The sequence below is a fragment of the Protopterus annectens genome, chromosome 2.part1 (genome assembly GCF_019279795.1).
Source record: "Protopterus annectens isolate FY-2018-M chromosome 2.part1, PAN1.0, whole genome shotgun sequence".
In the NCBI taxonomy this organism is placed as follows: Eukaryota; Metazoa; Chordata; order Ceratodontiformes; family Protopteridae; genus Protopterus; species Protopterus annectens.
In genome coordinates, this window is record NC_056729.1 from 1939715861 (window position 1) to 1939732118 (window position 16258).

Sequence of the window (16258 nt, forward strand, 5' to 3'; positions counted from 1 at the left end):
GAATGTAGTGTGGGAAGTGAATAACAGAGTTAATTGGGGTGGGTGTGACTAATACTAATGTGTTGAGAGGTGTGATGTGATAATGATGTGAGCAGTGGTATTGGTGCAGTATTAAAGGGGGTGTGGTGTAGGAGGAATAAGTGTAGGGGCCCTGGGGGTGGGTGGAAATTGGGGGCAGGGTAGGGGAGAGGAGTGAGCCCGCAGGGCGAACGGATCGGGAAGAGACAAGGAGTCCTGTATCCAAGAGGACAATCAGTGAGAATAGAGAGGCAACAGGTGAGTGTATAGGTGGAAAGTGTAAATGGGAGGTGAGAGGCTTAACAGTGGGAGATATAGGATGCTTAGAGGGGTGGATAGAGATATTAGACCCTTAGGGCACGGTAAAACTATAAAGACACAGGGTTTAACTAGAGCTAGGAATCTAGTAATGGTGGCCTAGTATGAGAAGAGCTATAGTTAAGAATAGAAGGTGTAGCTAGTAAGATATAAAGGGAGAGTGTAAGGATATAAGTTAGACAGCAACTAAAGAGGCGCCATCTTGTGGGCAGTCACCAGAATTACGGAGTATACCACAGCTGAGGTATTTCCAGGCTGAAGGAGAATGAGGAGATAGAGGAGAGGAACCAGTATAGAGTTGGGCAGGCAGGATAAAATAATGGGAAATAGAGTGTGAGATAGGCTGGAAGTGGGGATATGACAGACTGCTATGGGGGGGGGGATTGGCTGCTACCGTACCAAACTCAGGAGACTCACCTAACCTGTCAGAGTAGTTATGTATTATTATGGATACAGTCTTTAGTTAACTCTAGCAAACATACTTTCTGTTTCAGTGTTCCTGGGTGTACTCTCAGGGAGCTGATCGGTGAACTACTTTACACTGAGAGTGATACCATGTGAATCAAGGCAGGGCAGTTTCAGGCAGTCAGGGTAAGAACTAGGAACTCAGAGCTGCAATGTATATATAGAGAGAGAAACAGGTAGTGAGGGAAGCAATATAATAGCTAGACAACACAGGCAAACCTTTGAAAAGACATTATAGTATATCAAAACCCAGCAGGAAAAACAATAGTATACAACACAGGTAAAATATTTTTATAGTGATTTTACTATATGCAAACTTGATGTAAAACAATAGCGTACATATGTGGTAAACATACAGTGATAGAACATCAAGCAGATTCTAGTAAGGATAGCACAAATTGTTAGGTCCCATGGACTAAACCCTGGCAGTTAAATGCGAAAACAGCACCAAAATAATAGTAATGCCAGCTGTGTTCCTTACTGCTAAAGCAATAAAAGTATAGGATAACTAAGTGGTGGGGCATCTTTGCAGATGGATGTTTGCTGAGGACAACTCACAGGTGTGTCACATGTGGTCCTACAATAACCTATGTAACCACTAAGCAATGGTTTTGTTAATTGAAGGGCAACACACACAACATAGACAGTGGTCAGGGTGACACCAAAGGTCAATCAATTGACACTTGTAGCAGTTAAGACCTCCTGTGTGCATATATCAGCACAGTTGCCAAAGAAAACATCAGTACACTTTGTAAAGTGTGTATTCACACGCTGTTTTACCCATCTAATAAGGTCTGTACAGTGTCTGCGCACCTGCTGGTATGTGCGGTTGTGGCCATCCACATCATTAACCCTCCTGCGAAGTTCCTGCCACAGGGCATCCTGCTGCTGTGCATCCTGTGGCACATGGCTGAACAGGACATCATGATTGTCATGTAGGTATGGGATGAGGGCCTCATCCTCCAAGCGGGTATAAGGTGGTAGCCTTGCACGTGGCATACCTGGAAGACATAATGATGGAGACAGGTCACAGTAACTCAAAGAGATGTAGAGAGCTACAGCTGAACATACATGCGTATTGCATTTATTATGATTAAATAGTTGTCTTTGCAAATCTACATGACACTGACACCATTGACATGTTTGTGTCACACACATTTGACACTCAATGGTGATTGGATATTATCACCATATATATGTGTGTGTGTGTCACCTGATTACATTGCTCATACTCCATGTGGATGCTGTCTTGATGTGGGCATGTCTGTTTGCCTGTACTGATGTTCTTACCTATCAGCACATGGCTGGATGTGCCCACATTAATGCAGTCGACCTTGATGCTGTGTATATGTCACATATAAAGACTTACACTGCCTTAACAGACATGACCTGTGACTCTGCAGACTTGCTCATGGAAGGTTTCACATGTATGTGTTTTGCCATATACATCTACATGGCACTGTACAGCAGTTCAACATCCTACCATGTATCACCTGTATTACACATATGATACACATGGGACACTGGTTAGTCATTTGGTATTTGCAGGGATGGATATCAACTATATCATGTACTGTCAAAGTCAATTAGTAGCCTATATGCCCTGGGTCATGTATGAATCTAGTATGAAAGGTTACCTAGCTGTAGCCGACAAGTGGGTTTCTGGGGCTAGATGAAGCAGTGCCACATAACTGATCCACAGGGTTAATGATACATTTACCATGCAGTCATCACACCATGTCTGAGAGGGGGGCAATGTGAAGCTTTGCTGGACAGGAATGCATAGTATGGCAGGAGTATGTAAAGTGTATGGGACAAGGATCTGTCCAGCATGTGGTGATCCTAGTACTAGGAAGGTGGATGTCCATGAAGTATGTGTTTGAGATCAGGATGTCTACGTGTAGCATGTCCAACATCACTGAGTTGGACATGGCTTTATTCAGGGTAGGCATCATGTTACATAGTGGAGATGGGGATTGGGAAGGCTGGTGTAGGCCATCTGAACATGGCCAATACCCCTTAAAGGAAAATATGTGATCTGATACTGGGTCACTTGAGTGTTGAGTATGGCTGGACAATGATCTCTATATTCATGGATGGCACCCTGTCATGATTAGGGTTGCCACATACAACTACCTGACAGGTGTGGTGAAGTAACTATCACAGGAAAGACAACTACCCAGTTGCATCCCTTACACACAGTGTCCATTATGTTGACCGCTGCCTAGGTGGTAGTTCATGGGTACAGGGTTATTAACATAGGGGTGACAATGCAATATGTAGCTATCAGATTGTGCCCATATGTCACACACCTCACCCAGGAAGCCCCTTCTGTATGTTGTCCACAAAACTCTGAGTTAGCTATTGCTCCTAGGTCATAGTCATTCACATACTTCAATAGGCAGATGCCTTCTGTTAGTCTGTGTGGTATAGACTACAATGAGGGGAGTACAATGAATTAACCCTGTCTTACTGTAGCTGGCACTGGAGTGATGTGCATGTATTATTCAGACACATTCTGTAGTGTTGGTTCTGCCAGCAGTTCCATTGCAAAACACTCCTGTGACATAGGAATGTACATATAGTATACTGAGTGTAGGTGAAATACAGTATGGGCGATGATGTCCTATGACCTGGCAAGGTTATGATATGCAGTGTGAAATCAACCTTACTGTCATCTACATCTGTACTGCTGACATCAAATAAGTTGATCAAGGTTCATGGCCTTTCAGACCAGACTCAGCAGGGTAGTAGTGCAGTACTTTCCATTATCAGTGGTGTCTCTCCCTTTGTGGGTTGTGATACCTGTTGGTGTGCACCATTCAGTGTGTGCTGACATGAAGCTATGTTTTACATGATGTGTATGTGGAGAGCAACTTGTTTTGCCATATGTGTATGATACAACCTGGGATGTGGACAGGTCCCATGCAGCGTGAGTGCAGCTTGTACCTGCATAGTTGTAATTACAGGGGTTCTGTAGTGTACATGGATATATGATTGTGTACCTGTTGGGGGGACAGTGTGTTTATGTTATCCAAGACCCTATCTGGATTGCTTATTGATGCTCAGCACTTGTTCAGAACTTGTAAGCACTACATAAGCTACTAATTACTACAGCATTCAATCTTCCTCATTACTTAGAGGTAAACAGTTTTTGTACTTACTTTTCTCACTTGCTTAGAGTAAAACAGTTCTTGTACTCACTTTCCTCACTTATCTATGGGAAAATAGTTTTATATTCAGGCATGCCCAAGGGTCAGCTCTCAGAGTTCTCTCCTGTCTATCTGATGAATCTGGACATCTTGAGGCAATGTAGAAATTGTCCCATGTACACAGACAACCCTCTCCACCTATCACCCAACACTACAACCTGTGAGAGATGCACTTATCTAGCCAAACTGGAGGTAAAGCTCTCTCCAACCAAGACATAACTTGACAGTCATGTGGAGAAGGTAAGCATTTGCACCACACCACACTCATCACATAGTCTCACTAAATCTACACCACCATAAACCACACATAGTAACACAAAACCATTCGCGGACGCTCTCAATAATCATCTGTCTAAGCAAAAGGGACCTCCAAAGAAGAAACGCAAGCAGCCTCCATCCCCCAACACAACCCCAATGGCACATAGCCCATAGACTCCATGTGCCACTCAACCACAGCCAATAAGGAAAATCAATGTACCCAACACACTAGTCATAGGTGACTCTATAGTCAGGCACACTGATGTCCCACTCACCAGGCTAAACAAGGAGAAGGTTACTGTCAGCTGCCTGTCAGGTACCAGGATCAGCCACATACCCACGCACTCAGGTCACTCCACAAGAAGTACAAATATGACTCTGTCATTGTCCATGTTGCTGTGAATGACCTGAGATGTACCTCCCTGGACTACATGAAAATAGTATGACCCTAGACCTGAGTAGCATTCTGCCACTGTCCAGAATGATACTGCAGTATGAGGACAAAATGATTGACTTCAACAATTGGCTAAGCTTCTGATGTCATAATAAGGGGATCCAGTATCTGTCTGCTTGGGATAATATGGTCGACGGACCACGATGCTTTGCCACAGATGGCCTGCACCTGTCACCCCTGGGATTCTGGATACTGGCTAAAGCTCTTGCTGCCCCTATAGTGCCTTCCTTAGGCAAGGTTCAAATAACATATCCACCACCATAACAGGAACAGGCAAGCACAAACTGAGGGTAATGCTACTCAATGCTGGAAGTCTAACTCTCAAAATGCACTCACTCAAGGCACTCCTTGTAATGGAGAACCTCAATATCTGTGCAGTGACTGAGACCTGGTTCAAGGCTTCAGAGAGCACCTCTGCACTACCAGGCTATAACTCATACCACACTTTTTGGCCATGTAACCTGGACCGAAAAACCCAAGGTGGAGGTGTGTCCATATTCATTAAGGATATCCACCCCTCCAGGCTAGTTGCTTAGCACAATGCATCTGAGGTTATCCAAGTGCAACTACCTCTGGGCTAAACTGCAATCCAAGTCGTAGCTTTCTACAGATCCCCCACCATGCCTCAAGATTCACACTCCTTTTTTCTTGACGTACTGGGAATTAATAAGGTTCAACCAAACACCCTACTAATGGGTGACTTCACCTACCCCACCATTAACTGGGAAAACTACTTGTGTACCAACTCATTAGCTCAATGTTTTCTGGAATTCATAAACTCCAATGCCCTGGACCAGCTTATCCACACACCCACCAGGGGCAACAGTATGCTAGACCTAGGCATTACCAACATGAGTGACTGCTGTTCCACACCTGAAGTCAACTCCTCTTTGGTCCAATCCGACCATAAGCTAAACACCCTTGATATCCACATCCCGCCCCCACCCCCATTAAGGAAATCACAGTATAATATTTCTACAAAGCCAACTTCATGCTTCTTAAGACAGAAGTGGTGAACTTCATGACACCCATGCAGATGGACAATGCAGTTACAACTGCTGAATCCTACACAAAAGCACTCTATAAGCACTTATACAAGTACATGGATCATGCTATCCCAAACAGAACCAAGACGCTATCCTCCAAAATAAGGAAGCCAATCTGGTGGTCCCCTGCCATAAACAAACTGTACAACAGAAGGAAGAAACTTTTGCAAAAGAGAGTACAATCCCATGAGTGGAGGACCTCCCTGGTTAGCCTTGGCAAGAAGCTGAGATCCCTTATAAGATCTTCCAAAGCTAGCTGCGAAAACAAAACCGCCACTAATTTCAAGGACAATCACAAAGCATTCTATAGCTATGTCAAATATCTCGATGCCCACACCCAGATCTGCTCTGAGTTACAGCACAAAGGCACGAACTTTACAGAACCAACTGATATTGCCAACATCCTGGCAGATAGGTTCAGTGCTACCTTTACTCCCTCTCACCCCCTAAAGGGCCCATATCTATACAGGAAGAATGCAGAGTCCCTGCAATCACAGCTACGCAGGTAAAAGCTGCACTGTCTAAAGCCAATATTACAGCATCCATGGGACCGAACATCCCAGGCTATGTTTTACATGAACTTCAGAATGAACTGGCTCCCCACTTATGTACCATGTTCAAAAATAGCCTCTCATCAGGCTTTGTGCCCCCTGAATGGCACACAGCAACAGTTATCCCACTCCACAAAGGTGGCGCCACAATGGACCATGGGACCTATTGCCCTATAAGCCTGACTAGCCTGGTCTGCAAGGCTATGGAGCACATCATCATGGATCTCAGTCACGGAGACATTGGGTACCTCCAAACCTTTGACCCCTCCCAGTTTGGCTTTGTTAAGGGCAGACCATGCCTCCTAAACCTGGTGGACTTCTTTGAGACAGTTACCAAGGCATTAGATGAGGGTAAGGAGGTCCACACGGCCTACCTTGATCTCTCAAAGGCTTTCAGCACCCCATTCTGGTATTATTGGCATACCCATCCACCTGAACATTAAACCCTACATCATGAGATGATTTGCAAAGTGGCTCACGGACAGAACTCATACAGTGGGAGTTGCATACCCTAGGTATGACTGTAAACCAGTTACAAGTGGTGTCCCCCAGGGTTCAGTCCTAGGACCCCTCATGTTCGGTATATACTTCTCTGAGGTACAGGCAAGCACAGGAGGACTTTGGCTGAAAAGGTTTGCAGACGACTGCAAACTAGGGGCAGTTGTGTGTACAATAGTTGAGGGCTGCCTGTGTAGGATGCATACATGACAATTTACAGGTGGTCATGAGTGCGTGCCATCCATGTTTGCTGTGTGTGCAGGTGGAGAAGGGTGTCAGTCCATAGGTGCCTACACTGTCAGTGTGTGTGCTATACGTTCCCTCTTTGCCAAGGCATGCACATACTGGGCATGCCTCCATCTGTCTACTGGGGCTTGCACAGGGTGTTCGTGGTCTGAGTCCCTCTGTGCCTGTGGTGCCCTTGGCAATGGTGGTGGGCTGTAAGGGCCTTCACCATTCTGTCCCTGCTGCAGCTGTTTCCGTAGGATCATATTGTGTAGCATATAGTGTAGCATGGCACATACTATGAAGACGTGGGCACACATGCCTGGAGAGTACTGCAAGGCTCCACCAGATACTTCCAAGCAATGGAACCATGAATTTAGCATCCCAAACACATGCTCTATGATGATTCTGGTTTCTGCGTGTGCCTCATTATGGCATTCTTGTATGGGTGTGTGTGCATTTCTGATGAGAGTCATCATCCACGGTTCCAGTGCTTAGCCAGCATCCCCCACCAGGTGGCCATATGGGATGTCCCCCCTGGCAAATACCTGATACAACTGTGAGGCATGCCAGATGTGGGAGTCATGATAGCTTCCAGGGCTGCCAGCACACACATCCATGATAATGCCCTGGGCATTGCACACGACCTGGCAGTTGATGGAGGGGTATCCCTTGTGGTTTATGTAACACCTACCCTGCTCACCAGGTGGTGTCTTGATGTGCATGTGTGTGCAGTCTATTGCACCCAGTACCTCCAGGTAGTCTGACACACAGTGGAAGAAATGCATATTGCTGGCCAACACCTCCTGCATTCGGGAGAAGAATATGTGTTCATTGGCATGTGGTAACATGGCATCCAGGAACTGGTGGATTACCCTGGATGCTGATGCCTGTGAAATCCCCATGATATCCCCAGTTGGCCTTTGAAAGGTACCTGTCACTAGTATTCTCAAGCTTACACATACCTTCGTGTCCACTGGGATGGGTTCCCCTCTGTTTGTTCTGGCTCTGAGGTGTGGCCGGCACAGCTCAACAAGTTGGTGTATGGTGTCCCTGTCCACCCTGTAACACTCTACTATCTCCAGATCACGTAGCCCCTGGCAGTTTACCCTGAGATTGAACACTCTTCTCCTCCTCCGGTGCCTGAGATGGTTGTCAGCATCATCCTCCACACAACCGTCAGTCTCCAACACATGCTGGTGAATCAAAGTTATGGCAGCCCCTAACATGTACATATTAAATTTCTCCATCTATATACGCCAATGGTGCAGAGTGTCTGGGAATTACACAAGTGTGTGTGAGGTGCTTTCACACTTTATACGATTGTGCAATGGATGCTGCTGGTGTAATTCGGTGTTTATGTGCAATTCCAACTGCAGGGTATCTTAATTATGGGTTTTACAGCAGGTACTGCTATTGTGGGGCCTTTGATGCTGACTTATGCTTGGCTGCCATGATTCATCTATTACCCTTTACTTCACTTTTCAACCCGATTCCCCTCCCATTGTCAGGTATGCATCCAGCTGCCTGCTTTCTTGTTTTGTACTTTCACAACCCAGGATTGTGTAGCAAAATGTGTTATGTAGCTGATCTACTGCAAGTTTGCTTTGTTCTGCTGTGACAGTTCTCATTTCTTTGCAGTACAGCACCTCCCCTTTCCTGTTCTGCAGGTAGCTACTAGCAGCCTTGTTAGCTGTTGTCAATGGCCCACTATGAGTTCCTAGGTGTTAATTACTAATTTCTACACCAATTACCATGCTGCAGCATTTCCTTATTGTCTTCCTGTATCCTTCCTGTTTCAGCTGTGGTGTGCACTGCGCACAGCTGTTTACCGGGTTTCGAGCATGTTTTCATCCATGTTCACATGCACTTTCAGTTACCTTGTGTGCTCTCAGCTAAGCAAAGCTATGGCTACTTCCACACCCCTATCCTGTGGCTTTGCTTAGCAACAGGCAACCCAGATTAGCAATGCTCCAATGTGCTTACAGTTAAGGTGGCGCACCCCTCTCTTGATGTCATCTTTATCTCCATGCCACACCTCGTTGTTGTACCGCTATGCTGTGAGGTACATCCTTACGCTGGCAGGGATTTTGCTATTTAGTATTACTTGTCTCGTTTGCATGGTATTGACTACTAATTCCTACTTACCGTGCAGAACACTGTCACAGACTCTTAGCAACCCTTGCACTATGGTTGTGGTGTAGCATGCGTGCCTTTGACTATTATGGGGAATTCATGAAATGTGCTACATTGCAGTTTTATTACATATAAATATATTTTCATTGTGATCCCGTTTGCGCACGTATGCACTGCGATTTTGCTTTGCGTTAGTGTGGCCATGACTTTAAATGTTCTTTTTTTTGTGTTGTGCATGTTTCTTTATGCCAATGGCTATATATTTAGCCAGTGGCATATATTAACATTATAATACATGAGTTTAGTCCACTGTCATGGCTCCGATTTTATGTTTGAAAAAATGTAAACCTTTTTTGGTTTACATTTCTGCATGCTTACACAACGCCTGCACCACTTCATGAATCACTATATGCCTTCATTTGCATGCTACACTGCTGCGCATGGGGTTATTAGCATACATGTGCCGGGATCTGCATAGCTGTGGCGTACGCTGATAGTGCACACGGAAACAGCCCTTACCTGAATTGCTTGGCGACCATATTTGGCGTTAGATCGCCGACACCACGCCTGCGCCTGGCACAAGCTTCATAAATTCCAGGGATATATTTGGGGCAGGACCCATGGAGATTATTAATATAAAATGGGAAATGTAGAGCAGAGGGGTAGCTGGATCAACTGTTCCATAAATTGCACCCCCACATCAGCTCTGCAATGAGTCAAAAAATAGGACTTCTACTTAGTGCAGAAAGCCAAGACTTCCTGCAGTACAATAGCTGATCCAAACACCCTCCCAGCTCTTCAAATCAATAGCAACCCCCCCAAAAAACAATGTCTTCAGATAACTATTGAACCCCAATTGTCTTTCTACAGTAAACTAGCCAAGCATGCAACATCAAGTCCATGCCCCCCTCCCCAGCTATCTACAGAACAAAAAAATAGTCTTTGGCTTACTGTGCAATTGGCTACCTATAGTATGCCAGCCAATCCACAGCCCAGCTAAGAGCATACAAAAAAAATTGTGACCTCAAGAGTCTTTCTGTGCCAGCACAGCAACATAGAAAAGACTTCTACATCACACCCCCTTAACACTTAGCACCTGAAGAAATTGCCTCCTTTGCTTCACCGTTGACATGCTCTTGATGTAGAGGGACAAGGACAGAGCCCTGGAGATTACTTGAGGTAATAAGTGTGTAAAATTGTGTCCTCTAGTAATTTATTAATTTGTTTGTCTTTGTTTACCAGGAAAGTCCGACTCAGTAATACTCATTTTAAGTGGAAGCCTGGGAAGAAAACTCCATTTACTTACATTGCATTATACTAATTTCCAGTCAAACACAGAGTAGTTACATTTCTATTTATATTTATACACAAACAGTAGTTTCATTTTTACATTCTAAGATTTTACAGCGGTGGAAGTTCTTAAAGAGAAAGAGGACGTGCAAATTAATGGGTTGTACAGGCAGCAGTTATGTATAGAAATTCTTTTGTCATTTCAGTAAGAGGTTGAGAATAGTATGTTTAAAGAGAGTATTTGGAGAGAATAGTGCAGTGAACACAAAGTTTTAACCTTGTGATGAGTATGTACAGGACCAGGACTGGATAAGATAATTTTAAGCACTGGTTTAAAAGTACTGGGTTTGTTGGAGAGTTTTATTTGCATAGGGATATTATTCCAGAGTTTAGCAATGCATTGGGAGTAGAATGAGTCTAATACAACATTATTTGACTTATTAGTAGGTAATAAGAGTTTGTTACTAGAATGGTGATCCCTTGCTGGACAGTAGGGTAGCAATAAGTTTTGTAGTGAAGGGCATTTTTCTGGATAATGAATGAGTGTGTGTGCTATAGCTAGATGTGACTATATTAGGCAGTTCTGCAGTTCAAGCCAGCCTAATTGCTTTAAGCTAAGACAATGGTCAGTCCTATGACTGATGCGGGTGGCAAATTTAGCTATTTTATTGTAGCAGGAGGCAAGATTCTTTCTTTGAATATTGTTTAAGTTAGAAGTTTTCCATAAGTTACAGTTTCAACGACAGTAGTATTTGCAGAGTTTATTGTAAAATATTGCTTTTGATTTTGGCAAATTTTTTAGGTGAAAAACATTAACTTAGTTTCTTGGGGTTGAGTAGGAGGTCTAATTATTTGAGCCAGGTTTCTACAGAAGAGAAATATATTTGGATAATGTCTTAGTGTTTATTTATTGTTGAGGCCGAACATATTAATCTTGAGTCAAGCATACTGAACTAAACAAGCATGGTGAGTGGAGGTGTGGAGTTCATTAATAAATAGTAGAGGGCCCAGGATAGAGGCCCAAGAGACATCTGTAATAACTGTTTGAAAGGATGACTTCCTCTGTTGCCATTTAACTGCTTGCTGTCTTCCAGATAGGTAACTAAGGAACCACAACAAGCAGTGTTGTGAAAGTCCTATTGAGAGTCAAATGAGGAGTTGCTGGTGCAAGACAGTGTCGAATGTCTAAGAACATTATGGTTACTCTAGCGCTAAAAGTTCTATCAGATAATTCTAGAACCATGAGGACTCCTCATTATAGAATCTATACTCTGACAGCTTGAGAAGCATAATGTCATGGTTTACACTTTTGAAATTGCTCTTCAAATCTAGGAACATGGTCCCAGTTAGAGGACTTGTTCCATGTTTGTATACATTTATGAAGTTATTAAAAGGTTGGAGTTTTGGAAGAAATCCATGTTATCTGTCAGATCTTAGGTTGCGTTTTGGATATAGTCTAGGAATTTCTCATAGTTTTTCTTTGAACCACCTTAGCAAGATGGCAAAGGTTAGCAACTGGTTTATGATCAGAGGATAGTTTGGGGGAACTTCTGCCATCTCCTGAAAATCATCTGGCACATTCAATAGACTAATTGACATTTAATTATTCTGAAATTATGTTAATCCTGTATTCCATGAGTGATTTCTACAAATCTCTTTAGTCTGAACAATATCAGATCTAAGAGCTGCGTGTAGTCTCACAGATACAGATTATTGTTGCACAAAAAATGCTTAACATCTTTTGCATTTGCAGTATTTTCTGTGGAACAATTTAGCATAACAATGACCATTTCCTCATAATAAACCTTCTTTTAAGATTTTGACTGTGATCATAAGACATTCGGTGTGGATTCACACTGATGCAGCAATGAAGGCATGGTTGATATTGTTATGAGTGCTTTCGCCATCGGTAACTGCGATCATGATAACCCAGGTTGTCAAGGAGTGCTTGTGTACTCTGCCATGCTGAGTAACAGTCTTGCTTTATACTATATCCATTCCATTGTTGGATGTGTTTAATGGTCTGCGTAACTCTGTCCACATGACTAGTCTTTGGGGTAAAATTTTTAAGGTCTGACAGTCTAAGGGTGACCACAATGAATGAGGATCTGCCTTGCAATGAAAGTACAACTAACCCTCTACAAAGAAGGAACTAGATACATAGAAAGAAAACACATGCTGAATTTATTAAAACTGTCAAGCACCTTTGTCCACAATTAATATGACTTCTTCTGGAACAGCTTGACAGTTTTAATACATTTTCTCTCTTTTATTTTTTTGTTTATGGAGCATTATTTGTTGTATTAGTGGTAAGCAAAAGTGAATGTGTGAAAATTTGACTTACTTTATTTATTTATGTATGTATGTATATATATATATATGTATGCATGTATGTATGTTAACCACTGCAGATCACTGATCAAAAATTGACCGTTTTCAATCTTAGCCTGGAATGCACGTTTGCAGTAAGAAACATACTGCATCACAAATTAATGTAGAAGAAAGACTATGAACTTTCAGCAGGAGCTAAAAATATGCCAAGACTGGCATTCAGTTTACAACATGAACATTGCATAAGTAAATGTTGCTGGAGTAATAGCTCATATAAGAGAACAAACATAGAATGTGAGAATGGGGGAAAAAGTTAATAGTAGGAGATGGTGTGAGGAGAAGGATTACAATGTTTGAGACAAAGCAGTAGCAGACTTAGAAGGCATCTATGTCATTGTATTTACATATGTGGTACCGTGTGGGTTAAAAAGAAATATATAATGTATGGTGAGAGTTATGTGAGCCTAGATGAAATAGAAGTAATTAAATGAAATGTCCTGTGCTCTGGTACTTATGAGAGTTTAGTTTGAGGAGAACTCATTTCATTTGTCATTAGATTTAGTGTAGGCAGAGATTTCAGTTAAATATGTAGGAAGATTTGATGTTCAAGTACTGAGAAGGTGTTATTTGACCAGCAAAGTCTAGTGGCATTGGTATAACAGAGATGGGGAGACTTAGGTTATTATTTGGTGAGAAGGGAAAGAATTCCATGATGAGTGGAGAGGGGGCATTTCCTGGTGAAGTAGTTTATGTGGGAGAGATCCCAACAGCAGATGTACTCTACCAGTATCGGGAGCCATTTTACTTCAGAGAACGTGGTGCAGTGATGATCTCATTGGTGAGAGTTGGTTATAAAGTGGTAGATTCATTTAGAAAGAGTCTGTAGGATTGATATATTTTTGATAGAGAATGTAGCAAAGATGGCAGGACATGTTTGAGGTATGTTTGTAGTCCTCCTGTTTCTTAGGCTGCTGGGAGCTTACATGGTGTCTCAGAGGATATTAACAATTGCCAATAGCCGTTGTTCACCCAGATTCAGTTTTTTACAATTCCAGGATTTGCAGTTATGGGTCTTGCAAATAAAATAGGGAGCCATACTTTGGATATCTCAGGCTGCAGTGAAATGTCTGAATTACCTTTCATGTATACATTTGTAGAATTCTTCACTGACAAATTAAGGACTATTATCTGAAATAAGACACCTAGACAGCCATGTCTGCAAAGTACGGCTTTACATGATATAATGACTGAATTAGATTGAGTGTCCCTCATTTTAATCTTTGCTGCATGCTTTTTGTAATAATCTACTCGATTCAAATAATTACTTAGAATGGAAAAAGACATTAGCAAGTGTGATCTATGACCTTTCCTGAATCCCTTGTGGAATCATCTCTTCTTTCATATTACTTTGTAAAAATGCCATATATCTGATAGTCTCCCTCCATGATTTCAAAATGACAAGAGATTCCTGGCCAAAACATGATATCTTATGTTGTCTTTTTGTTTATTTATTTATTCAGTTATCTATTTGTTAACCGTTGATCCACCTGGAACATGTTTTGCATGAGCTTCTTTGGCAGCCAGAAAAAATATGGAAATCCCAGACTGATTAGATTGAATGGAATATATTCCCTCCACTGGCAGGCACACTGTGCAAAAAAATTATATCCATACTGCAGCCTATTACTGTCAACTGCTAGAAAAAAAATAATCAGTGACTTTGCAAGGTTTATTGTACTACTAAGGTAATAGAATATTTTAGTCACAGACTTTCTTCCTATACTCAGAGCCTGAAACATAGTAGAAGTTAGGAACTATTGATACGAAAAAAAAATATTGACATCTCTGCTGAGTTGCTACTATGGAATACATTTAATAAATAGTGTAGGGGCATGACTGAGTTTGAACAAAAGAGTAAGGAACTGGAAATTACATGTTCCTCTCTGAAAGCAGTGATATCTCTTGGTCTCCTTCTCAGTCTTTATGTGGAGGTAGGCATCTTGTACAAGTAGTATGTCCAATCTCCTTTTGAGAGACAAGGAAGTACATACTGTGATATAAAGAGCCTGATTTTGGCATAATGGTTAAGGTGCTTACTTCAAAGACTCAAGATACCATGTTTGCTTACCTTTGGAAAGAAAATTCACTAGGCGTAAAATGGCCCAAAAAGCAACTAGTATAGAACTTACCTAAGATCATACAAGCAATATTCTTAGGAATAAAGTCACTTAGGTAGAACTCATGTCCTTTTCTAGTGCCAGAATAAGACTGGAATAAAATTTTAACCCTTTCTGACCTGAAATATTTATAATAATTGGATACCATAGTCCTGCACCATTGATTTTCATGGTAGTTTCCTGTAAAAAATATGTTGAAGAACAAATGGCCATGAATGCCTTCAGAGGTCAATTGGGCAAAGTTTTTAGGACTACTACTGTTTGTTTCTGGATGGATCTCAGCTTCCTGATTTGGTAATAGCCATTACTTTTAGTCCTGTGTGCATTATGGAAATTACTCTAGTAGTTAGGCTTCCTCATAGAATGTTGTAGTTGTTTTGCTGCCTGTTACACCTAAATCATGTCTGGTTCTAGCTCATTTGCATCCAGAAAAAGTAATGTTAACATGGTTGGAACATCACTTCAGGTTCAAATATGCAAGGATTGTGGAAAGGGATATCCATAAAGTTCACCTTCATGTCCTTACCAAATATGTCAGGCACAACCATACATCCTGGTACATAGCAATTTCAGACCTCATAACTCAGGTCAAACGTTCTGCAGCACTGTAATAATAAGGTTGGTCATAAATACTGGAAAAGAGGTTATTTTTAATACAACATGCAAGCAACTGCTAAATGGCCTGATGAATTTCTTTAGAAGTATAATATTCAAAACCCACCATGTGAGACAAATAATTTAGCTCAAGCATATTAGCTATAGAAGACATAGATACCAGCTTATCAACCTGTCTATCATTCCAGATAATTTTGCCCCAGGATGGAGAGCTGAGTTTTGATACATTAGAAGTTTTTAAATTTTTTTTTTTTTTTTTTTTTTTTTAATGAGAGTGTCAGACATGGGTGTTTCTGAACAAGTCCCAACTATCTGTAGAGTCAAGGGACACGATTAGCTTTCTTAAGGACACAGGCAGTTATACTGAAACCTTTCCAAGCTGCCTCCCTGTCACTTGTCAGAATGTCTTCTAGTAGATGTATGACCCATAAAGATTTCTAGCTTGACCTACAGGTTTTTTTCCTGGTGCTTCCATTCTGGAAGGAATACTATGTCATTGGTATATGCCCTCGTTTGACGCATCATTTCTAAATAACACTTGAAATTAATGGTGAGCTCCTTGTTATCATCCTGGTCATCATCATCATCATCATCATCATCATCATCAGTGTCTGCTGTGGAAGAGTCAGCTGGGAATCAAGACATTTCCTGCTGTACGGGACCC